Raw genomic sequence first — 25,775 nt, forward strand, 5'->3', positions numbered from 1 at the left:
ATGAGGCAAAAAACTAAGCCAGACTGTAAGTTATGTATATTTGTGTTGAAGAAATCAAAGAAAATACACAATGAATGTAATAAACAGGTAGGTATCTAAATCATTATGTAAGTTATGTTATGCAAGATATTTATTTAGCTCAGTCTTCCCAACTGTTCAACATTTCACTGCTTATACAGTATGTTTTTTGTGATTCCCCTAGCAATGAATTTTTTTCCCCCATCACTGTATTTCTCCCTAATGAGCACATTTTCATGAGACAGTCTTAGTGCTTTTTGTTTTGTTTTAGCATAAAATAAAATAGCCAACAAAGTTCACATTTTCCTTTAATTTGGTCTAATGGAATAATAGGTATAAAAGGGCCTTTAAAATACCAAAACGAATCACTAGTCATGCTTATGTTAGTAAAATACGTCTTGAATAGACTTTGTTTAATACCATGTGTTCAATAACATACCGATACAGTTTAATCATTTCTCTTTTTTATTATTCTTAAGCCTGATATTTTATATTTCGTAATCTTCAAACAAAAGGTTTATGCCTTAATAAATGAACAAATTTAAGTAGTTCTATCTTTCTTAACAGAAACCAAACTTGCTTTTTCCACTCTTCATGAATATATAGCATAGTAGATAATATTACATTAAATCAAAGAGGCTTTAAGGAGAAAAGGAAATATGAAGAAAATGAATCACTAGAAGTGGTATAGGGTTAGTTAAGATTTGTGTTACATATTAATGGGATAGAACATAAAACATTCATCAGATAACAGTTTGAGTTCATAAATCATGGTATAATGTGAGTTCCTTGGCAGTCATACTGTATATACTTGAGAGAAGTTTGCATAAAAGATGATTACTGCAGTGTGTTAAAAAAAATTATATATATAAAAAAAACAAGGTCTGTTCTGATAAAGCCAAATTCATTTATTCCACAGGTGGATTACAGTTAACTGCATGTTTCAGCATGTTTTCCCTTTTTCATACAGCTTGCATGAGAACTTTTAAAACTTTATTTTTTCATTAAGCCCCAAAAAGATACATGAAATTTGAAGGAACTAGAAAAATTCTAGGATTAAATTCTTATTACTTCGGATACCAAATGTACGAGGGGCACTCAAGTCAAACTGGGACATTTGATTGTGCAGAGCACAGTTATAAAAGTTAGAACTGCCTTTATTCCTCTATTTAAACCCCTGATACACTAATGCACATATCCCAGTGTTTCGCTAGTGCTTGGATACCATCAAGGTACAAAGTTCCTTAAAGGGGCATGAACAGACTCCTTCATATCTGAAATCCTGGCCTCCCAGGAACTACTTTAATGACCCAAACATGTGGAAATAGCATGAAGCGAGATCATGACTGTAACATGGCAAAAAAACTCCCAGCCAAATTCCTGCAATGTGCAGGTGATTTTTATGAACGATTATGTGTGTTATGTGTATATTTACCACAGACAGATGCGTCTTTTCCAGAAGTTGTTAAAAAATTATCCATCATTTTTCATGGATCAGGTGTTCCACTCGCTGAATGTCTACAGGAACAACTACAGTGGGCCCCGAGCCATCATTCATTCATAGATGTATGACCTTCTTTAAAACATTTCCACCATTCCAGTGTTTTACTGCGGCTAAGAATCTCATCACTGTACAGTGCCTGTAAACATCAATCAGTTTTTACACCCTCGTTCAGGAGAAATTTAATCACAAGTCCCGGTTTGACGTGAACATCCCTTGTACATGCCAGATTAATTAAAAAAGTAGTTTTTATTTGAAGTATGAATATTTTAAATATAGAAAAAATCCTAATACAATGTGACAAAGACAGCATATCTTAGTTACTTGGTTTAGAAATAATGAACTGGTAGTATTGACTGACTTTGAAAGCGATCTAAAATTTGTGTTTAAGATAAATACAAGTTAAAATAATTACAATTTTTAAGCAAATCTAAATATATACTATGTACATATACGGCCCCGGCGGCACGGAGGCTTAGTGGTTAGCACTGATGCTTTGCAGCTCCACGGTCTGGGTTCGATTTCTGGCCAGGTTTGGTTCCCACCTCTGGGTGCATGGAGTTTACATGTTCTCCCCCTGCTTGGTGGGTTTCATGCCGGTTTCTTCCCACAGCCTAAAGACATGCAGATTAGGCTAACTGGTGTTTCCAAATTGCCTGTAGTGTGAGGAGTGTATATACATGAGTGTAACCACGAGATGATTGCAGGAACCATTTGGCATGTGAAAGTTCACCAGTATGTGCAAGATCACAAAATGTTTAATAGATTTGCACACATGAAAAATTGCGAGTTATAGGAAGGTTTTGATACTTTGCAGTGGCAACACGATTAATAAGGCATTTAACTGCATAGCAGACATTTTGCATGGGGTTGGCTCGAAGGTAAAGCACTGTTTGTGATGTTGCAGGCTTGCGGGATGGGGCGAACACGTTAATTACACACATGACTGAAAGTCTTGAGGGACTAGTTATGATCTCAAGTGGAAAGGTGGCCTTGGGAAAGAAATCATTTTGTAATTAACACTTGCTTTAATTATCCTGCAGGAGTCCTGCTTCCCAACTGAGACACAACAAGACAATGAGAAATGCTAAGACATGCGTGCACTTGAGAAGTGCATTCATTCCCTTTTGAAAGGAAAATACAAAAGGAAAAACGTATAAAGAAGAAGAAGGCGGCTTGGTGAAATGTAGGCTTACATCTTTACAGCAGTTTTTTTTTTTTTTTTGCCTTCTGTTCAGGATTTTCCAGAGAGGAGCACATTAAGTGTTACTGTAGGTTATGTGCAGGGTATTAAACTTTGAGAGATAGGATTCCTTATGGGCAGGAATAAGTTATCATCACATACAGGATTTATGATTTAAAGATGAGTCAGTAATAGAGATGAGATAAATCTGTAGAGCATTTTACTCTTTTGGGCTAAGTGGTAGTGATATAAACAGTATATAAACTATATATATATATATATATATATATATATATATATATATATATAGGCCCATATAAATGTATATATACACACACAAATACATTTTGCTTATTAAAAGGTTTAACAAGAACAAGCCTGGGCATGTAAACACCTGCCTTTACAGCCTTTATCAGTAATATGCATGTATGCAGTAATATCCCTAATTGGTGAGCCATTTGTGTATCACTGGTATTACATTCACGAGGATGTAAGTAAAATGAAAAGAAAAGCCATTTTATATGCAACAACCCATAATCCATAATTTAAATAAATAACATCATCATGTCTGTCTGCCATAGTCCTGCCTACTAAAAAAAATTATAGGATAGCCTATTTATAGGATGCCAATGGCAAAACCCACTAACAAAACCATTCACAGTAGCACTTTCATCAAGAAAACACATCTGATAATTTTAAGTCATATTAAACAACATCCTGTCTCCTTAGCTACTGCTACTGCTGTGTTGTGTTTCACAGCTAACTACGTAGCTTTGAAAACAGGAGGCTTCTAAAATCCAGAACCCTCTCTAAGGGCACTACTTCATGTGTGGAACAAGGGATCTACACCCTACATTGTGCACTAGCTTTCCATTATACAATTATACCCCAGAACTGTTAGTTAGCTCTTAACTGGAAAGCTTGAAATTAGTTAACATTACCTGCACATAATTTAATTTAAAGTTTTTTATTTAATTTTAAGTTTAAAGCACAACATATTCTACAGCATTGTCCTATTTACAGCAGAAGCACTGAATGAGCTAACATTATTGCTAAGAAATGCCACAGGAATCACAAATGCCAAAAGGAATCACATATTTTTACTTTATTTGAGGTTATCACATTATAATAACAAATCAGATATCTAATCTAATAGCAAATTAATATCCGTATTACTGTACCATCAGGTAAGTAATCAGTTTATCATTTTGTGATTTTTTGATTAGTGACTTTAGCACCTCAAATCTAATAATCAACAAAAATACATAATAGCCCAATGTTGGTTAACTGTGCTTCTGCTATCCCCAGTTGTGACTGACATCATGGTAGTCGCACGTCTCAAAACATCAATTTGGGGGAAAAAAATCTATATTTATATTCCTATCCTGTCCTAATATTAAAATACACAAATAATTATTTTTTAGTTGCATTAATGTCTGAATCTCATGTTTAAAACACCTTTATCCATTAACCATTTATTATAAGTAACAAATGTTTCTTTTACTCAGCTCAGAACGGAATACAGAATATAAAATATTCGATATATTCTACTGGTCACATGTTCCATAGGAAATGGCATCATTTAAACTTCCTGAGGACTATAGGAAGAAGAAAAAAACTTTTTTTAAATTAATTAATTAATTAATTAAATTATTTTTTAAAATTAATAATACTGTGAAATTGCCTTTGGAGATCATTTTAAAATTCAATGTTACAAAATATAAACATTAAAAACATTAAAATTATTAGAATGTACTCAATTTTTTCATGAAGTAAGCATTAGTGCTAATTATCTACTGTACATTTATTTCTTTATTTTCTCCCAACTATGACTTTAAGTATATGCAAATGGTAAAGTAATGCAACTTCATTACCATTCTGTAACTTGTGTTCTAATGTAGCCCAGGTTGATATTAAAAGGAACATTGCTTATGACATTCCATAAATATCCGATTTTATAATATAGTCTTTACTGAAGTTTTAACACACTTTTTAAATAAATGTTTTTGTTCAGTGATTTATTTTGAAACAATATTTCATTTTATGTTAACTATGAAATAACATTAACAGCATTACAGTAGGTAGTTAAGTAACAACCACCACAAGACTCAGATGTTATACATGAAGGTCAACTGTTCAGGAACAGTTCTTGCAAAAAGTATTGTCAAGTGCAATTGCAAAACCCTTCAAGAGCCAGGTTAAAACTAGCCCTTTTGGACATCTTCCCAGGAAAAGCGAGACCAAAACTTTACTCTGCTGCAGAGGAGAAATTCATTTAGAGTTACCAGCCTCAGAAATTGCCAATTAACAGTAGTAACAGTAGGAGATTATTGCATATTTTGGACACCTTCAAAATTAGGAAATACTATTAAATTAGAAAGTTTTTGACTTAATTAAGTATTTAAATATGTATTTAAAAGGTATTGTAGTGATACGATAGGTAATTTAAACAAACCTATATATAAAGCAGGTGTTTGGGATATTAGAATTAGATACCATTGGATGGGTCACATACATGATCACATGTGACTTTTATCTGACTCTAATGTGAAGCATTAGATTCGTCTATTGAAATGGCACATGTGCACATCGATACATCTTTTTTCCACATTATTTAAAAACGCCATATTTGTGTGATCATTGTTTCATTTCAAACAATGGATGCGATTTTAGCAAAAATATGTACATAATGGAAAACGTGATAAGTTTATAAACAAATTTGAGTGACTTTAAGCTGTAATGTAAATGTAAATGATGCCAGCCGAAGTGTTTAAATTGCTGATACAGTATATAGTATACTACAAATTTTACAATGTTTAACTATCTCATGAATCTACCGCCAACTGTGTCGGATGTTTAGTTATGCATCTATGCATTTAAAGTCAACATAGAAACCTTAAGAGATTTTTTTAGCCATTTACTAAATGGCACTGCAGTCGTGAAATCACATATACAGTATTTCAAGAAATGTTCGAAAATTTTAAGATGTTCTGCTATCACTAGTAGTGTTAAAGTATTATGGACAAGAGAAGGCTAAAATGATCTCTCCTGTGATATTAGCAGATCAATCTATAATCGGCAAACAGGAGAAAGACAGTTAAGTTTTTTCTTATTAGGAATGTTTCTGATGTGAAACTGTGAAATTTCTCACATTCTATTAAATGTTTCTTGTAGTCAGTTGCATTTGACACTTAAACTACTGTTAGGGTGCTAATTCAAAGTAAGCATTAACACCTATGTCTGCTTTCACAGCCCTTCAGCCCCCCAACTGTTGATCTACTCCATGCTCAGAGGTTTTGGGATTTCAAATAAATTGCTGTGCCTGGAATGCCATTACCTGAACAAGGACTTAATATTATTATAGTGTTTAGTCCAAAAGAACCAAACTGGCCAGGCTCTGATTTGGGTGTTACTCTTATTCCCTTGGCAACAACAGGCAATCCTGGGTGTCTGCATGATACTTATTTAAAGTATGTGGAAGAATTTACAACCAATGAGGCGCTAATAGGAGGTTTGATAAACCAAGTCCAACTGCATCAATCACAAAACAATATAAAAAAAAACAAGATAAGCATTTGTTAAATGCATTAAATGAAAACCACACAAATTGCACACTATAGGTTTTCCAAAAGTTTTCGAAGCAGAACCAGAAGCTTTGGGGGATTTTACTTATTCATTTTAAGCATTTCCTTGAAAAAAAACTTTTTTTTTTTTTGAAGCAATGTGCATTTTTTTTGTACGAACTCTACCCACAACCACTATTGTAGTGGCTAGCATGTGGCACTTTTATGGCTGCAGCCCAGGTTCCATTCCTGCTCACTGAACCATTTGAATAGGGTTACATCGAGAAGGACATCTGATATAAAAACCTATGCCACATTAAATATAAACAGATTCAGTAACACAGTTTAAATAAGCTTTAAAATTGGCAATAGGTAAATAAATATAAAATACCTGCTTTGTTGTATTCTACTAAAATACCGAATACACGATGATGGCTTATGTAATTCATTTATTTGTGTAAATGTTGTATCTAACCATTTTCCTCTTCAGCCTTTATACTTTACATTTCTCAGACAAAAAAAAAACCTCAATAACCAACTCATTCTGTTTCAAAGTCAGTCATTTAATATTAACACATTTGGCTTTTTGCTTTTTAGTCTTCCCTCTTGCCATGTTAAAAGCCGCCCATTTGCTCAGTTTGCATGCGCTTTCCATAGTGTTACTGTACGTTCAGTTGAGAAAAATAAATCACTTAGTAAAAAGGTAGCCTAATTATTTCCTCGCAGGTGAAAATACTAGCACTTGTGCTCAATGTCTCACACAGCCTCTCTCTGATCAGGAGCAGAGATGCAGACTTGTCATTACAGGCATAAGTATGACTACATTCTCTCCCGCCCAGATACACATTTCACTAACTTCACATTTTTCTACCGCATTCAACCGGGCTGAAAATTAATGAAGCGTTTTCTCTATAATTTATACAAGTTTCCTGCGTGAAACTTCTTCCTGACCATAAACATGCACCCAATCCAGCATGCAATCACATTTGTGGCTCTGGCACAGGAATAAATGCATTTATAATGACAAGAAAAGATTAATTCTTGATGTGCTCGTCTAAAGAGCAACCCTAATTCACAAACAGAAAATCCAATTTGCTGTCACATAACAGTGGCATTTCCATCACATTGAGGGAGAAAAAAACGAGCTGTTGTGTATGATGACGGAGTCAGCCATCGTTTAGGAAAAAGAGAGTGCAATTTGAATAAAAGCATTTTGCACAATGGCAAGAAGAGTCCTCAAACCTTTCCATGGAGCACAAAGGTAGAAGGACATTGCATATCTGATAATACACTCACCTGTGGTCTGCACGTCAGCTTTTTCACACACACACACACACACACACACACACACACACACACACACACACACACACACACACACACCTTTTATTTAAATTCGAACTCCCTTTATTATACAGCTGCATAATGTTTCAGTAAATCAGGACATTTTGAGCCACTATGAAAAAAGAAAACTGAAGAATGACTGCAGGAGACTGTGGGCAAAATCAGGCTTACATTTAAGATATTCAAAATTGACAAAAACATTTCTCGAACCTACTGTATATTAGACTAACAATATATGATGCTTTGAAAGCCTTTTTTATTTTCTCTCCAATGTCACTCGTTTAAATCAAGTTCTCAAATGAAAGAGTTTACATCAAGAAAGACAAAGGCTGGTGTTTTTATCCTTTTAAATGAGGGTGCTTTCCCCCATATAGTCCAATTATCACCTGCACTTTTTTACACACTGATGAGTGCTCTGTGGTGCAGTTCTGCAGATTTTGAATGTTAATTTGGAAATTGCATTCAGATGGTTTTAAAAAACAGCAGGCTAACAAACACACAATTAAATGTTAAGGGTTTAAAATACTTAAGTGTCAAGAGAGCAAACCTGACTCCCTTTTTAGGTTCATGTTCATATGTTTATGGCCCTAAAGCACAAAAAATATGGTGTTTTATTTTATTTATAAAGTGCCTTTCCAAAGCTAAAGGACAAATAATTGGGGTCTTATTGTTGATAAACACTACTAGATATTAACTTTAAAGTGGAAACTCCAGTCCTAAACAACTACTGTAAATGTGCTTTCTTTATATGATGGCTGTACCAAAAGTAATGCAAAAGTGGGCATAACTTTTTTCTGTTAACTGACATGACTTTCAAATTGCACATGTGGCTAGAGTAACTCCTCCATACGAAGAAACTACTTAACATTGTCTCCTTTACAAACAATGTATTTGTACTATCGTTGACTCCAACTCTCGAATCCTCTCGAATCCCCTTTGTCGCAGTTGATTTGTCTCCCACTGCGCTACAGAATGCTTTCGGAGATGACACCATTGACAAGAGCAGTGTGCACAGATGGATAAAGTAGTTTAACAAAGTGGAAACCATCGTTGAAGAGTAACCGTGCAGTGGGAGACTATCAAAGGAAATCTTCAACGAATTCCATGATGTCACAAATGCATTACTTGTGATGGAGAATTAAAATGTTAAAATGACTTATAACCAGTGTTGGGGGACGTTACTAATGTAAAGTAATCAGTTACATTACAGCATTACCTTCTGATAAAAGTAACTAGTTCAAGTATTTTTCCATTGCAGAAAATTAAAACTCCTTTGTGATCCCTTATGCATGTTGTTTTATTCAAGACCTTTATAATTATTCTACCATCATCACTTAGCAAAGTTTGGCCCATAATCTGTTAACTATTAACAGCGAAAATAACAAAGGAGGGGCGGGTTATCAGGGGCAGGCCTTGGATTACATTCGTGAAAATATAACTAAATAACTGAGTACGTCAATTCAATTGTATTTGTACAGTATAGCGCTTTTAAAAATTGGCATTGTCGCAAAGCAGCTTTACACAATCAAAAGAATTATAAGGTTCATGGCAGGACCGTATAAATGGCGGACCTAATGCATTTGATTACTCGTTACTGTACATCAAAAAGTAATTCAAGTACACTCTACTCTACACTTTAAACCCAACACTGCTTAGAACCAAAAGATAATAATTATGCCCACTTTTGCCGTACTTTTGTTACAGCCCTCATATATTTTTTTTTTATTGCTAAAATTTGGATCCAGTGCTGTTTTACAGTTTACATATAGAAACAGTTCTGATGATTGTCCAATACCGATCAGATGAAGGTTAAGTCATTTTCTACAACAGCAGCTCTGATAGTACTTTAAGGTTTTTTATTAGTAACAACTTACAGTACTCAGACACTGCACATAATGTGACTGAAAACGTGCATTTTTTCTTGGATTCACCTTCCACAGAATAAGGCTTTAGCACATTCAACACATTGTACCTGTCAGGGGTCATGTGTGAGTTTTTTTTTTTTTTTTTTTTTTTTTTGAGTCTTATTAACTTAAAGATAGAAAAGTGGATAGAAGTTAGAATGTAAGATAGAACAGGAACTGGGCAAAAAGTAAGTCATGTCAACTCAAGAAGAGTCATGAATTAACTAAATAAAATTGATATGAGATGTGTTGTTTCAGGAATGTCCACACCTTTAGTGATATAACTGTTACATCAAAGGCTGACGGTGAGGTCCATCACACCACCCAACCCTACCCTATTACAGTACATTGCTTCATTTTTTTTAGAACAGTGACATATCTATTATGTTTTATCCCTTACTTATTACATTATAAATAATAATAAAGAATAAAAACTTATTTTTTATTTAACATTTTTTTTGCCCCAATTTTGTACCCATTTCTATACATAACGCGTTGTTTAGACCAGATTAGTGTTTGTGATGGAGTGGTTTGAAAAATTAAACTTATTCAATGCTGTTGGGCATTTAAAACAAAAACGACTTAATTACAGTACATGTCTTTTAGACAAGCAATTACATGATGTGACAAAGACATGCTTACAAACGCTAATGTCTAAGCAGCGACTTGTGCAAAACAAACATCAATTTACTCAAAGCGTATGCTGGTGCTTTAGATCCACATACATCTGTAGATCTAACACCTGATCATAAGCACCTTCTGTCCGGTGCCTGAAGTCTTAAACAATCCTTCAGAAATGACACACATCAGATAAAACTGTTTATTCTCCTTAAAAAAAGAATTGTTGGGTATGTGTTAACAAGCAAGAGCATCAGCGCTACAGACTGCAACATGTAATGCACATCCGTTTTCACTTCGCTTCATCATCATCATCATACCTCACTGCTTCATTTAGCTTCCCTCAGGCTGCGGTTCATATCAGATAGCAAACAGCTGCATCGGCCTCCGTGTCTCACCTCTCCTGCTGCTGATAGTCAGTTATCTCTATCTGGGAATGCATGTTTAAATGCCCTGTTTGTCTAACATACGAGGCGTCTGTGTTGCAGATTCGCTGCAGCGTGTATGAACGACAGAGGGCTGATAAAACCAGAGCAGAGATGTAATCTCACCTGTGAGATGTGACAATCAGCTCCACTCATCAACAGCCTGCTGCTACCTGAAGGCCTGGTGAGTGTCTGGAAGCTGAAGAAACACTTTTCTCAGTACTAATGGAGCTTACATCTGAGTTATGAAATATGTCTAACATTTGAAGGTAAGAATTTATTTTAATTGTGATAGAAATGTTATTTCAACAAAGAAGTAGACATTTCTTGCTTGCAGAAATATTCCCCTCCTTGGGTAAATACATGGTAGAAACATCTGGGATAGGTTTCTATTAGCTTTGCATATCTGGATGCTGATATTCTTACCTAAACCTATCCTCAGATCGTCAGATTGCACTTGGGCCATTCAACAGATTTATTTTTCACAATTCCAGTGTAGCTTTGGCAGTACACTTGAGTTCTGCTAGAATTTAAACCTCTGCCCTAATCTTATCTTGCAGGTCAGAACAGTTTATTCTTTTTCTGTTTTGGCTCCATCCATCATATCCTAAACCTTGTCTAGTTTAATTGCACAGAAATTAACCCCATTCAGTAGTAACTAGTTTCACCAGAACTATTTTAAAACTCTTAAAAATCAAGCAGCACAGATCCGTGACCGCACCACAGCATTGATAAATGAATCATTAAAAAAACAACAACAAAACAACAGACAATAGACAACAAAATGTACATTTGGGTTTTCAGAAATGTCAGGCAACACCCATTTTTACATTTTTTGATCAGTTATATACTGTACTGTATATATATAATACACCAATTGGGGTGTGACATTTTAAAATATTAATTTCCCCCTCCAAATCTTCAATATAAAAGACTATTTTGTGTGATTTCATAACATATAATCCCAATCAAGTCAATTTAAAGTTGTATCTTTTTAAAATGTAGAAAGGTTAAAGTGGGTGAATACAATTACACGGCACTGCAGTAGACCCAGTAATAGTCAATCAAGTGTCAACTGACACCGCACTAAAACAAATGACCTCAAATCACATCTCAGTATTACTGTATATAATTATTCATACGCAGTGAATGTGGACTAAATGAATCATTGCTTAAATGGGATTAGTCCTTGCAGCATTTGGGACATTTCGACCAAATTTAAATTATAGAGCTACACACACACACACACACACACACACACACACACACACACACACACACACACACAGGTACACAAAAGCTTTATTAAGAAAGCTTGAAAAAAAAAAAAAACTTGGAGCAATTTTTAGGGAAAGAAAACAGACAAAGATCAGGTGGTCAAGCAGACAAGACAAAAGGCAAGATAGAATTTGCAGGAAACTGAGCAAAATCAGAAGAGTAATTGCAAAAACATGATGTGAAAACAAGGACACCACATGTACAGTATACCTCACATTATGAATTTGACTGGTTCGGTACAGTTCCATCGGTACCATTGCACTGGTTTTGTTGGTTAATAATGCATCACTCTAAACATCACTCAGCCTCATGAGAAAAAAAATCCTATAGTCAATGCCATAATGTTTTTGAACCTTACTGTAGTACAATTACTATAGTGTACTACAGTAAATATTAGTATACCACAGCTTGTCGTCAATTATTATGGTAATATCACAGTTTATTACAGTATAGTGTGGTAGCTCAGTGTGTTAAGGCTCTGAGTTACTGACCAGCACCAGGTTTTCGCTGTTGGGCGTTACGTGTACGTGACAAATAAAGACGCAACTTTATATCATAGTAATAACTATAGTAAGCTGTAGTATTTTTCTCATGAATCAGCCTCACCTTGTTGGAAATTACCATTCTTTGTTACAGATGAGGAAATTGGTTGCTGGACCTTCAGTGACAGTTAGTACGCTGTCTCACGAGTGTCCACCGCCAATTTGATTTACTCGTCTCCATTATGTGCTCTATTGTTACATTAGTGATAAGGTGAAAACTCACCCTACCTCTGACTCTGAGTTCGGCCAGAGGTGCTCAGTTCCAGCTAAAGCTCTTATCACTGTTATCACAGTTTGAACCACTGTTTCAGTTAAAAGTGCTTGGACCATGAAAACACAGAATGCTGTAGCGGTGAAGAATCTATAAATATTGCAGCCGTGTCAGTATGATGGTGACTGTTGGGAGTTTGTGGCATAGTTCATGGGACCATGTTTGTTTTTTTCGGGGAATGTAGTGTGACACTGTTGTTGTTGTTGGTCATTCGACTGCTCCCGTTGAGGGGTCGCTACGGTGGAACAACTGATCTGCACAACTTGGCACAGGTTTTACGCCGGACTTAGGACCAGCTCTGCATCCAGCGGCTGGGATTTGGGCATTGGCTGTGATTAGAACCTGTACCTTCTGCATGGCAGGCAAGAAACCCATCACTGAGCCACAAATGCCCAATGTAGTGTAACACTAATGAATGTTAATATGACAACACCGTGGCGCTGCTGGATTCTCAGTTCTCACAGGTTGAGAGGTGTTTTGATAGGAGTTCTGACTGCAAAGCAAATTACAGGTTTATATTAATGTGCTTACTTGAATATGGTTTCTTATTATAATAAGGTTTCTATAATATCAACTCATTTGCAGGAAAACACACAGATTTAAAAATGTGTTACATTGTTGGTTTCCATGTGGAGGTGTTTACTTGGCATTAAGAGATGTAAGGGATGTAAGTCTTAAGGATTGAGGGCTTTTCTTTAACCTAACAAGCTGCAGGTTGTTGTCTTAATAATGCAAAAAAAGAGAAGAACAGTGAATAAGTGTTTATTAATAGCCGCCATGAATACCAGGAACTTACTTGGGTTGTAATATTAGTCATGACTAAGAAATGGATAAAAATTATAATCAGTTATTCTTTAAAAAGTAAAAAAAAAAAATTATCATTGGCAAAATCATTGTGGTGTAAGAGTAATGTCACACATGTTCTTATTGGAAAATAATCAACTTTGAGGTGCCAAAAGGAACTCCTTTTTGAATCAGGGTGCATCACAGGGTACTCTATAGTTGATTATTTTTCAGCACACCCCCAAGTGTTTTATTCCTACAGTGTTATATTGCTGAACCAGGGGTAGCTCAGTGGTTAAGGCATTGGACTACGGTTCGGAAGATCCCAGGTTCAAACCCCACAACCACCAAGGTGCCACGGTTGGGCCCTTGAGCAAGGCCCTTAACCCTCAACTGCTCAGATGTATAATGAGATAAGAATGTAAGTCGCCCTGGATGAGAGCGTCTGCCAAAATGCCTAAATGTAAAATGAACCAATTTATGATAATTGCCGTCATGATAGATGAGCAGAATGGAGCACCAGTCGAGCACAATGCACATTTCCCCCTTTATATATATATAATTGATTTATATCATTTCACTACATATTTCAGCAGTGATTAAAATGGACTGAGTGCTAATAGACCATTTTGTTTCATCAAATAAATAACTGAAAATCTTAATAAGTTTACATTATGGTTGGTTTAAGAAAACATTTATTGACGGACTATCATTGTTATTTAAAAAAAAAAAGACAGACAGACATTTAGATAGATAGATAGATAGATAGATAGATAGATAGATAGATAGATAGATAGATAGATAGTATTGTATTGTATTGTATTGTATTGTATTAATTTCAAAGGGAAATTATAAAACAGTAAATAAACCCTAATGTTGCTGAAAATTTAGCTTGGCTCTATTTCCTTTTTTATTCCAAATCGAAACATAAGACCGTGTCTCTGAGATTTACAGCTGTGTTTCTTCTCACTTTTACTGCAAAGGTCTATCACCTGTAAGTTAAGATGTGATTCATTGTACGCTCTGTGTTGGTTTAAAAGTGAGACTCATCTTCCGCAAGGCTTTCTGCCATTTTTTTTTTATCAGCTGTGTCGAGCTCAGAGCTGTAGGCCATGTTTGCACAGCATCTGTTTATTTGGCGTCGTGAAGTCATATCATTAGTATTGCAGGGGTAGAATGGATGCTGCTGTCACTCACACTGAGTTTGCCAGAAGCTTCTCTCAGAGCACAAGAGCCAGGTGGCAAATGTCCTGGGTGCTTAGTGTATGCATGTGAATGGAGGAAGGAGTGGAAGTGAAGGAACACTACTGTTTACTCTCCCTGCTAGAACACAGACCTGCAGTGACTCAGCTCTCAGACAATTTCCCCAACAGCTTTTATCACCTATTGTACTCAGATTCACTTTATGGCGTTTTATACAGGACTGTGCAAGATCCTTAAGCCACGCTTTCGTGATACATTTCTTTATATTTTGCTGATAATATGAGACAACGGGAACAATGAATTATTGCAACATGTGGGAACAAACATGTAAATACGGTATACTGCATAAAACAAAGAGTTTGTACTGTAAAATTCTCATGAGCTTTAAAAAAAATTAATATATATATACATTATCCTGAAAACCTTTCTTTTTATCTCATTATACAGGGGTTGGACAATGAAACTGAAACACTGGCCAATTTAGTGTTAGAGGTTTTACGGCTAAATTTGACCAGCCTGGTGGTCAAATCTTATTGATTGCACATTCCACCAGTAAGAGCAAAGTGTGAAGGCTTAATTGATTAAATTCAATAAAATTTTATTTGTATAGCGCTTTTAAATTGTCGTTGTCATAAAGCAACTTTACACAATCAAAAGGACCAAAAGAATTAGCAGAGTATTACTACAGTTTTATTTAAAATATTGCAATGCACACAACATTATGGGTGATATATCAGAGTTCAAAAGAGGACAATTTGTTGGTGCGCATCTCACTGGCGCATCTGTGACCAAGACAGCAAGTCTTTGGGATGTATAAAGAGCCATAGTATTCAGGGTAATGTCAACATACCACCAAAAAGGACGAACCACATCCAACAGGAGTAACTGTGGGCGCAAGAGGAAGGTGTCTGAAAGGGATGTCTGGGTGCTAACCCAAATCGTATCCAAAAAACATAAAACCACAGCTGCCCAACTCACTGCAGAATTAAATCTGCACCTCAACTTTTCTGTTTCCACCAAAACTGTTCATTGGCAGCTCCACAGGGTCAATATACTGTACATGGTCGGGCTGTTATAGTCAAACCTTTGGTCACTCGTGCCAGTGCCAACCGTCAGATTGTGGACAATGTGAAACGTATTGTTCTCTGATGAGTCCACCTTCACTGTCTTCCCACATCCAGGGCAGTTACGGTGTAAAAAAGGCCCAAAGAAGCGTAGAGTGAAGCATTGCGGGGGATCAGTGACGGTTTGGGCTGCAATATTATGGCATTCCCTAAGCCAAATACTTGTGCTAGATGGGCGCGTCACTGCCAAGGAATACCGAACCATTCTATGGAGAACCATGTTCCCCCAATGGTTTAAACGTTGTATCCTGAAGGTGGTGCAGTGTATCAGGATAATAATGCACCAATACACACAGCAAGACTGGTGACAGAATGGTTTGATGAACATAAAAGTGAAGTTAAACATCACTAATGGCCTGCAAAGTCACCAGATATAAATATTATTTAGCCACTTTGGGGTGTTTTCGAGTTACGAGTCAGGAATTGCTTTCCTCCACCAGCATCACATAGCGACCTGGCCACTATTCTGCAAGGAGAATGGCTCAAAATCCCTCTGGCCACTGTTCAGGACTTGTATCTGTCAATCCCAAGACCAATTGATGCTGTATTAGCCACAAAAGGAGGCCCTACACCATGCTAATAATTATTGTGGACTAAAACCAGGCGTTTCAGTTTCATTGTTCAACCCCTGTACATCTGAGCAGTTAAGGGTTAAGGGGATTGTTTAAAAGCCCAACATGGACATGGTGGTGATCGCCTTAACTACTGAGCTACCCAGATCCAGCCTTTTGGGAGGCCAGTCTATGACTGATTGTGCTCCATTGGGTTTTTTTTTTTTTTTTCAGTCCATTGGCAGTGTGTTTGGAAGACTACATTAACAAAAAGCCAAGACATTCTGGCTCTTTGGAAACAAAATATGAAGAAGTTAGCAGTAGCTCAACACTTTTATACTGTAACTTTGTGATGGTTTGTAAAGGACTACCAACACCAATTTCCACCAGTTTGATAATTATACAGGTGGATGTACAGTACAGTAGGAGTTCCATATACATTGAAGGATCACTTTTATTACCATGAAGTTGAATATTTTTCCGAAAACGGCACCTCTCAAGGTGGAGTGTGGATTAGTGGTTAGCACTGTTGCCTTGCACCTCCAGAGTCCGTGTTCAATTCCTGCCTCTGTGTGCATGGAGTAGATCAGGAATCTGCGGTAAATTCTGGCAAGTAGTCACATCCTTATTATTAAACAACGTATTTTGAGTTGGTTATTGTGAGTTTGTTGGCTGTTAGATCAAATTCAAGTCAGAAATCATTTTTTCTGCATTTAATTTTTTCTCGCACCACACAAATCTGCATTTTAACAGAGGTGTGTATACTGTACGTCATCTCTATCTGTATTGCTAATTCTTTTATATTCAACTCATTCTTGATCTGTTCCACAGGCAAGTGTAAAAGATGGCACAAAATGAAATGGATTATAGTGTTAAATTTTTTTGAAAAAGTGCTCATTCAGTTGTTCTTCGTAGGATCCAAGGCTGTTTGATACTCCAACAAACCCAGACACAGGCATGTCATGATTGAAGAGTCAATTAATTCAATTTGACTGAGAATTCATATGTTCGACAGCGATACAATGACACCATCTGCTTGCAGGGGAGCACTGCCACTCTCTACCTTATTGACACAATGGGAACACGGCACATTTGGCAGAATCAGTGCAGGGATTTGTTCAGGAAACCAAAGATAATCACAGCACTACACACTCACACACACACACAGACTGAGACTCCTTTAACTGTCCCCTCTCCAGCTGGATGTGTGTGATGTTTTAGTTATTATATTGTAATAAAAAAGCTCATCGATTCCTGCTCAGATGAGAAGTTTGCTCATGAAATTGCCTCACTTGCCATTTCTTTATTTCTACCAGTCTGAGTTTGGTAAATGTTTCCAACTTTCAGTGTTGATTCCGCTGTTTGGGCTGGCAATACTTCAATGCACCAATACAAAAGAAAAAAAAATTGGGTAGAATAACTGTCTTTTTGCCAGCTGCTGTGAAAGCAAAAAGGAGCCAAGCATTATTACAGCAGTTAAGGTTCTCTGCTAGTGACCAGAATGAAGTCCCAGTTTGGACACTTTTATGCCTAGTTGATATTTTTTGTAAATATGCTTAGATGATGAGACCTTTTAAATGAGTCACATCATTGTCATGTCCACAGTCATTTCCTTTCATGTGTATATTTAGTTTATATATTCATTTTTACATTTTATACATGCACTATATTAAAAAAAAGTATTTGGCCAAACCATTCACTCATTCACTCACTCATCTTCTATCCCGCTTTATTCTGTATTCAGGGTCGCAGGGGCCTGGAGCCTATCCCAGGTGGTGACAGGGTGCCAATCCATCACAGGGCACACATACACTCACACTCCTTCATACACTATAGGCAAATTGGGAACGCCAGTTAGCCTAATCTGCAGGTGGGAGGAACCTGGAGCACCCGGAGGAAACCCATCAAGCACATCCAAATTGCATGCACACAGAGACGGGAATTGAACCCGGACCCTGGAGGTGCAAGGCGACAGTGCTAACCACTACACCAACGTTCTGCCCCAAACCTGTTAACTATTGAATTGAGTCAGCCGAGACAATGCTATGCTTCCGACTTGTGGCAACAGTTTGGTGAAGGCCCTTTTCTATTCCAACATGACAGTGCCCCAGTGCACAAAGCAATAATACTATAAAAACATGGTGTGATGAGTTTGGTGTGGAAGAACTTGACTCACCCGCACAGAGCCTTGACCCCAACCCCACTGAGCACCTTTTGGATAAACTGGAACAGATCGCGATCCAGGCCTTCTCGTCCAACATCAGAGCCTGACCTCATAAATGCTCTGCAGGATAAATGGCACTGAAACACTTCAAAATCTTGTGGACAGCCTTCCGAAGAGTGGAAGCTGTTATAGCTGCAAAAGGGGGACCAACTCCATATTAAAGTATATGTATTTGGATACAATGTCATTGCAGGTTTAGCCAAATACTACAGATTTCATCAATAGTCATTAGGCCGAACAGTATTTAAAATCAGTGCATCATTTTAGTCCTGAGTAAGATTTTGTCATTCATTATGAACCAGCCAGTGTTTGAGTCAGTAAAGTTTGAGTCATCTTGGTTCTGCCCAAATGGTGCCAAAATTTGACTTATTCATCATTTAACAACGACTTCATGGATCATTTTCGGTCATGACCACAAATCATTCATCTATATCTTCATTTGTTGCTTATTGAATCATTGTTCACTGAGTCTGATTCAGTTGCATACAGTATCTGTTTGCACACTTTAGAAATTTCACAAGTACAAGTTCACACGAGTTATTTTCATTTTTACCTGAAGCCCTTTACTTTTTCCTTTAAACATCATGTTCCTGTACCTTCTCACCATTGCCAGTAAATCCTGGAACGTATTATAAAATGATTTGTTGTTGTTATTACTTTAGAAGCATGAGAAGTAAAAGAGTGGAACCAACAACAGTTCCTTGTAGAAGGTTAATGAACATCTAAACCTGAAAGGTCACACATCAGCTGCCACATTAAAAGAGCACAGCGTTTAAAAGGCCACAGAGCAACACGATGATTTGATCTTAATCAAGAACATGTTTTATATACTGGTAAAGCATCAACTGGCAGCTTGGTGAAAGTGATTACTGTGTGTTATTAGGCTCTTGTGGAGGCAGCCAGGGGAGAGACATGTCCTCGCTGTCCTTTCCAGCAGACCAGAGCAGATGATCAGCCTCAAGGCCTTTTACTGAACCCAGCTGTCGAAAACCCCTCAGCAGGTCAGTGAAGACACGATCATTTACTGTTTATCACATAAAGCACATATCGTATTGTTTATAATGTTTTTAATCTATATTTGCATGAATACACTTCATTATTACTACTTCAACAACAACAGTCGATATCTCGGTGTGACTGGCTCAACACTGGACGCATTGTGCTGCAGATCAGAAGGCCATGAGTTCAAGCCCCAGCCCAGCCAAGCTGCTACTGTTGGGCCTTTAAGCAAGACTCTTGGCCTTTCCTGCTCTAGCGGTGATGTACCTCTGTCCCGAGCTTTCTAACAAGCTAGAGAATTCAAGCTAGAAATTCATTCTGCTACACTTGTACTTGGGACAATAATAGATTTTTCGAAGTATTCCAAAAGACGCATTCAAACTCATTTTAAAATGCATATAAACGTTTTCCTATGGAATTCGTTAGATATTATACTTGATTCGAAGCCCAATAATAGTCATTGGGTGAGTAATTTTGCAACATACAGTACACTGCCTGGCTAAAAAAAAAACAGACATTTTACTTAATCACCTTTAGCTTTGATTACAGCACACAATGTGGTGATCAGTTCTTGTGTGAAAATGCTTCCACATGCTCCCAGAACCACTCGTTAACAGTTTGAGTCCTTGAATACGCCTGTTGAGTTTAAATGCTTGAGTGCATAAATGAACATAATTTTTCAGAATTGCTGCATTGTAAATACTTTTTTGATTTTCATAAGCCGTAAGCCATAATCATCGAAATTACAACAAAAAAGGCTTGAAATATTTCACCTTACGTGTAATGAATCTAAAGAGCTGGCAGCATGGTGGCTTAGTTATTAGCACTGTCGTATTAAACCTCCAGGTTCCGGGTTAGATTTTCCCTGGCTCGGGTCTGTGTGTCTGAGTTTGCATGTTCTTCCCGTGTTTGCTGGGAGTACTACGGGTTTCCTCACACAGTCCAAAGACATGCTGATTAGGCTAATCAGCGTTCCCGAATTGCCTGTAGTTTGTGAATGAAGCTGTGTGTGTGTATGTGTGTGCCCTGAGATAGATAGGCACCCTATCCAGGGTGTACCCTGCCTCAGACTTGCCTGGCTGGGAGTCGAACCCGAACCCTGGAGGTGCAAGGCGACAGTGCTAACAACTACACCACTGTGCCGCCAGCTATATAATAAAGCTAATATAGCCCTTATAAAGTTCATTACCTTTCAAAAACTATACATGGACCACTGTGTACAACATTCCAGTTAATGCATGTAATCAATCACAGTCATTTTTGTGTGTGCTTTTAAAAGGTTAGAGTTAATTATTTATTAAATGGGCTTTTCTTTGTTAGTTATTAAATGGCTGCATACTGCATGTGCACACCCCTAAGAAAAGCAGTGTACCCCAGCTTAATTATGCAGCATATCTACATGCAACACTTTTGTTCATCAAAATACAATATAAATTAGCCTCAAAGGCACAACAGTGGTCCGTGTGGTCCTATTATGTTCCTTAATGATGTTCCTCTATGTACAAAATGCTTTAAGGGTACAAGTGTTTATGCTATAAAATACCAATTTAGTACACTGTTTCGCTTTCCTCCCACAGTCCAAAGGCATGCAGATTAGGCTAATTGGCATTTCCAAATTGACATAGTATGTAAATGAACGTGTGTTTGTGTGCCCTGTGATGGATTGGCACCCCATCCAGGTTGTACCCTGGCTAGTGCTAAGTTTGTACCCTGCCTATGCCCTAAGTTTGCTGGTATAGGCTCCAGGTCTCCCATTACCCTGATGGTCTCAAACCAAATCACTTAGCTGATGCAGACCTGGTGAGGTGAGATCAGTTTTGAGAATGCACTGTTGATGAGTAGTGGCCACTTAATCAGGTGCATTTATTTACAACAAATGAATGAGATTTGTTAAGCTTACCACACTGGAGCCTGTTGCTGTACCTACTGTAGTCAACGGCAGAATCAATCATCACTGCTAAAGATAGCAGTTCATTCTGAGCACAGCACTGACGCTAATATGGTAGTGTGTGTGGTTTCGGTTCATCAGGTAGAGCATCAGATAATCATTTTGGCCACTTTTTAAGGCCCTTATTTAGAATGGTAATAAAAAAAGTCTTTTGTTCTCTACCATGCAGCCATCCATCTAGGAACCTCTGTTATACAACAAGGATAGTGGAGACCAATGGGTATTATTATTACCATTGTATTTGTTTGGGAGCGCCAATTAGTCTAACCTGCATGCCTTTGGACTGTGGGAGGAAACCGGAGTACCCAGAGGAAAACCCACTGAGCAAGGGAAGAACATGCAAACTCCATACACACAGACCCTGAGGTGCAAGGCGACAATGCTAACCACTAAGACACCACCCCAAATGAATCATTTTAAAATGACCAGATCATAGAAAAACAGTCATGTACTGTAAATCGTTTTACTATTGGAATCTTTGCATGCATTCTGTGCATGTGTGTTTGAGTCGGATAAGCACCACGTCCTCCAGGTCATGTGGCAGACCTGAATCTAATTAAAATAATTGTCAGGTGATTCACCTATTTAATATTTTAAGCCAGATACAGGACATGAATTGACCTCATAAGAGTTAGCTTTTTCTGACATTCAATGAAGGTACAAAACATGTGCTTAATAAAAAGGTGGGGAACAAACTTTAATTAAATCTATATTTCTTGTGCAGTTATTTCCAGATAATGGCTTTTAGTGTCAGTAAGTATAAAAAATGAGTAAAAGCAGTAGCTTAAAAAAAAACTTTAAAAACTGAGCATCCTTACTTCAGAATACTGGCTAAATATGAAGTACTGAAAGTCACATTTCTGCAGTAACGTACTCATCTTCTTGACTTATGTTTTATTATTACACTCAGGTGGGATGGAAAGAATGTAAAACTCATTTAAAAAAAACAGCCAGCATGAATAAGAAATAGAAGTGCTGATAGGACTCTTGCTCCTCATTGCTCCGGTAACATTGACATTAAACCTTGCTCCATGCATAACTTTGTATCAGATTACACCTATGCATAAAATGGAGATTGTCTACAGACTCGTTCAGAATTTGCAATCAGAATGGAAATTCAGTGTCACGAAACCCTGCTGTATTTGATACACTTGTACCAGAGCCACACACTACCATGTCAGTGATCCTTATCCATTGATGGATAGGGTCGAGGGAACTGACAAACTGTTCATGCAGAGCTTAGTAAATATCTAACTATAAAATACACATGTGGTGGGCAAAAGTGTAGAAACAAATTTCAAATTCAATGCTTTAATGACATTCTTACTTATTCACTCACTTACTCATCGTCTATACAGCTGTATTCTGTGATCAGGGTCGCAAGGAGCACACGTATTTACAGAATACTGGCAATTTGGGAACACCATTTAGCACCGCGAGGAAACCCACCAAGCACTGGGGGAACATGTAAACTCCATGCACACAGACCCTAAGGCAGGAATTGAACCAGAGCCTGGAGGTGGAAGGCGACAGTGCTAACCACTAACCCACCGTGGCACCTAACAACGAAAAGATGACTGCAGTACGCTGGTGTCATTAGTTCAATCCATGCTGGTTTCGATGGCTTCCTGAAGATCATGTAGAGAAGACGTTTTTTGTTACTGATACTGCCTTTCTTTTACTATTGTCCAACAGTTTTCTATTAGGTTTAGGTCTGGAGATAACCCAAGGCCATGGCTACAGAAGCTGAATATCATCGTCATATATACTGTATACTGTATATTTTCACTCATTTTTCAGCACAACTTTTCATTCTGTGTAATTACATGCAGTAACATCCTAATTATACTTGTGTTCTCTTGCGTTTCAGGTACGGTAACTGTGTGCTGTTTGAAGAAGTTTCAGGAAACGTCCTACTCTACACAAGCTGTTTCTCCATCAGTGTGTGATTTCACAAGTTGCTGTTAATTAAAATGAATAAAATCCTTTACATCATGTTCACTGTTGTGACTTAATGACAAAAAATGCAAATGATCTGGTCTGAATGAAGTATTAGCGTTCAATATGTATGTTAGAAATGAGTTCTACTAGTTTAAATGTTTAAACCAGCAGGATAGAGAAGAAAATCAGACGCGATCGTACGGTAGCGCCATCACTGCCAGAGTGTAATTGTTAAAGCGTGCACCAGAGCCTGCTGGCTTCTAATAAACAGCATGTAAAGCAGTGCCAAATGCCAGCATGTTCCTTCATTAGACACTGGGGCGTAGCTTTGGCACCCAGGCCAGATGTCACAGATGCTCCTTCATGCATTGCACTGTAGCCTCGCCGCATGCCTGTTTCTGCCCCTCTCCCCCACAGCAAACACGCTCGTCTGCTGAGTGCATCTACAGCGCCGGGGTAGAACTACATGGAATCAAAGAGAAAGTATCTACCCACTGTGATGATGGATGATTACCCATCACTAGCGAGTCTTTCTTACTGGTACACGGAGAACTTTTTATTTTATTTTAGGTCAGGGAGGTTATGTTGTGAAATATGCTAATTACATATACATTTTTTTTTGTAAAAACACAACGAATTGTCATGTTTAAAGGAAGACAATGGATATAATATTTTCACATTTCATAACCGCAAATACAATATTTAAAATAAGCTTAAGCTTTCATTCACATATTCACATTTGCTTGCTACTGCCTTATTGAGGAGGATGTGATGAGCCAGCATTCTCATCTTAGCATTCGCTTCTCAGATCACAAAAAAAAAGAAAGAAACCCAAATCCTACTAGTTATGCATACTGCTTATTGATGTTATAATACTGGAGAAAATAATTGCTAAAATGTCAAGCTTACTGTATATATTATGCAGCTGGTGGGTGGTATCGTGGTGGCCTGATGTACTGTATTATCGCATGCATTGCTGCCGTATTAGTCTTGCAAGATGATCAGAAAGTCGTAAATAATCTTCCTTAATTCACATTACACCATGAAGTTTTAACTGACTTTAAATAAACCACATTATCTGTTTTTAATATTTACTTTTTCCTACACTGCTAAACTCAATGTAGTCCTGCTCAGCATCTCTATTTAAATCACAGGAAGAGCAATTCCCTTTTTGTTTCCCCTGGAAGTCATTTTTTGTTTGGTTTCATGATTAAAGATGTGAACGAGAATATCCCTATGGAAAATAGAGGTAAATATTGATCTTCCAGGAGAGAGAGCGTAAACGGTGAACGTGACAAAAGCAGACACTCCTGAGCAGGAGAAGAGAACTGAGCAAACTCTGCTTTATTTAACCAGCCATCAGAGGCTGATGAGCTCGATTCCTATCTCATCACATGAAGTTGAAGAGCACAACGACTCCAGGTTTTGTCTAACTCACTGATGGTTTTTAGGTGACGTGTGTTTCAGGATGTTCAAACAAGCTTGACGTTTTTTACTGTGATCACTTCACAGCTCGAGGCTAAATAGAATTGACATTAATTATACCAACTTATAAATAAATCTTTTTAAATAGTTTTTCACACTCCATCCTAGAGCTGGTTTGCAATATATCAACTAAAATAAGAATTCAAACATGACATGGTGTGCTGTGAGGGGTCAGCAACGCGACCTCCCCACACACTCCCTCACCATTTTACCCCATTTAATTCTCACCATCACACAAGGACAGTGGGGGGGAAATTACACTCCCTCTGAAATACATGAAGGTGGTCAACGGTTTTGAACGGTTGCTGCTCATTCATGACAGGCCAGTCTAACCTCTTAAACAATACATGGTGCACAGACATGTCTCATGTTTATTTTATTCACAAAGAGAACACAGACAATTTTGCTCTCTAGGACTTCCCTAAAGGGTTGTAGCATTTTCAGGATTCACACTCACAATAACAGGGTGAACACTTTTCTGTTGCAACATTCTGAACACAAAAAAAAAAAATCTGTTCCATTAGCTGTTAGAATGTCCTTGGTATAGGATTAATAAACAGTCATTTACTTACTAGCTTCTTATTTTCCCTCTTAACCTCTTTTCCCTTCCCTTGATTGGGCAAAGAACCACATTTTTAATACCATGTTTATAATATTTTATTTATATATGAACTTTTTGTAATAATTATTGCCCTACAACAGCGAAGAAACATAGATAGTAACTTTACTGACCTTGATTTGCTACATAAAATTAGTTACAAAAAAAAAAACAACTTCTCAACTGTGTTTGATTGATGGCACTTAATTAGTAGCCTAGTAACCCAGTGTAAGTATTTATCCAGTGATGGAAACTTCAAAGCACTTTTTGTA

The 25,775-nt window shown here is 37.3% G+C and overlaps 1 protein-coding gene across 3 annotated transcripts in view; it reads left to right on the forward strand.

The window, feature by feature from the left end:
* The window catches only part of khdrbs2 (KH domain containing, RNA binding, signal transduction associated 2), a 124,484-nt gene extending 101,041 nt beyond the window's left edge, over window positions 1–23,443 (forward strand). For all 3 annotated transcript variants that reach the window (XR_008361059.1, XR_008361060.1, XR_008361061.1), the window contains exons 11-13: window positions 10,620–10,740; window positions 19,416–19,533; window positions 23,350–23,443. The gene's annotated coding sequence lies outside the window, so the exon portion shown is untranslated. The remainder of the gene's footprint in view (window positions 1–10,619; window positions 10,741–19,415; window positions 19,534–23,349) is intronic.
* Window positions 23,444–25,775: the final 2,332 nt, after the last annotated feature.

This window comes from Clarias gariepinus, chromosome 8 (genome assembly GCF_024256425.1).
Source record: "Clarias gariepinus isolate MV-2021 ecotype Netherlands chromosome 8, CGAR_prim_01v2, whole genome shotgun sequence".
Lineage (NCBI taxonomy): Eukaryota > Metazoa > Chordata > Actinopteri > Siluriformes > Clariidae > Clarias > Clarias gariepinus.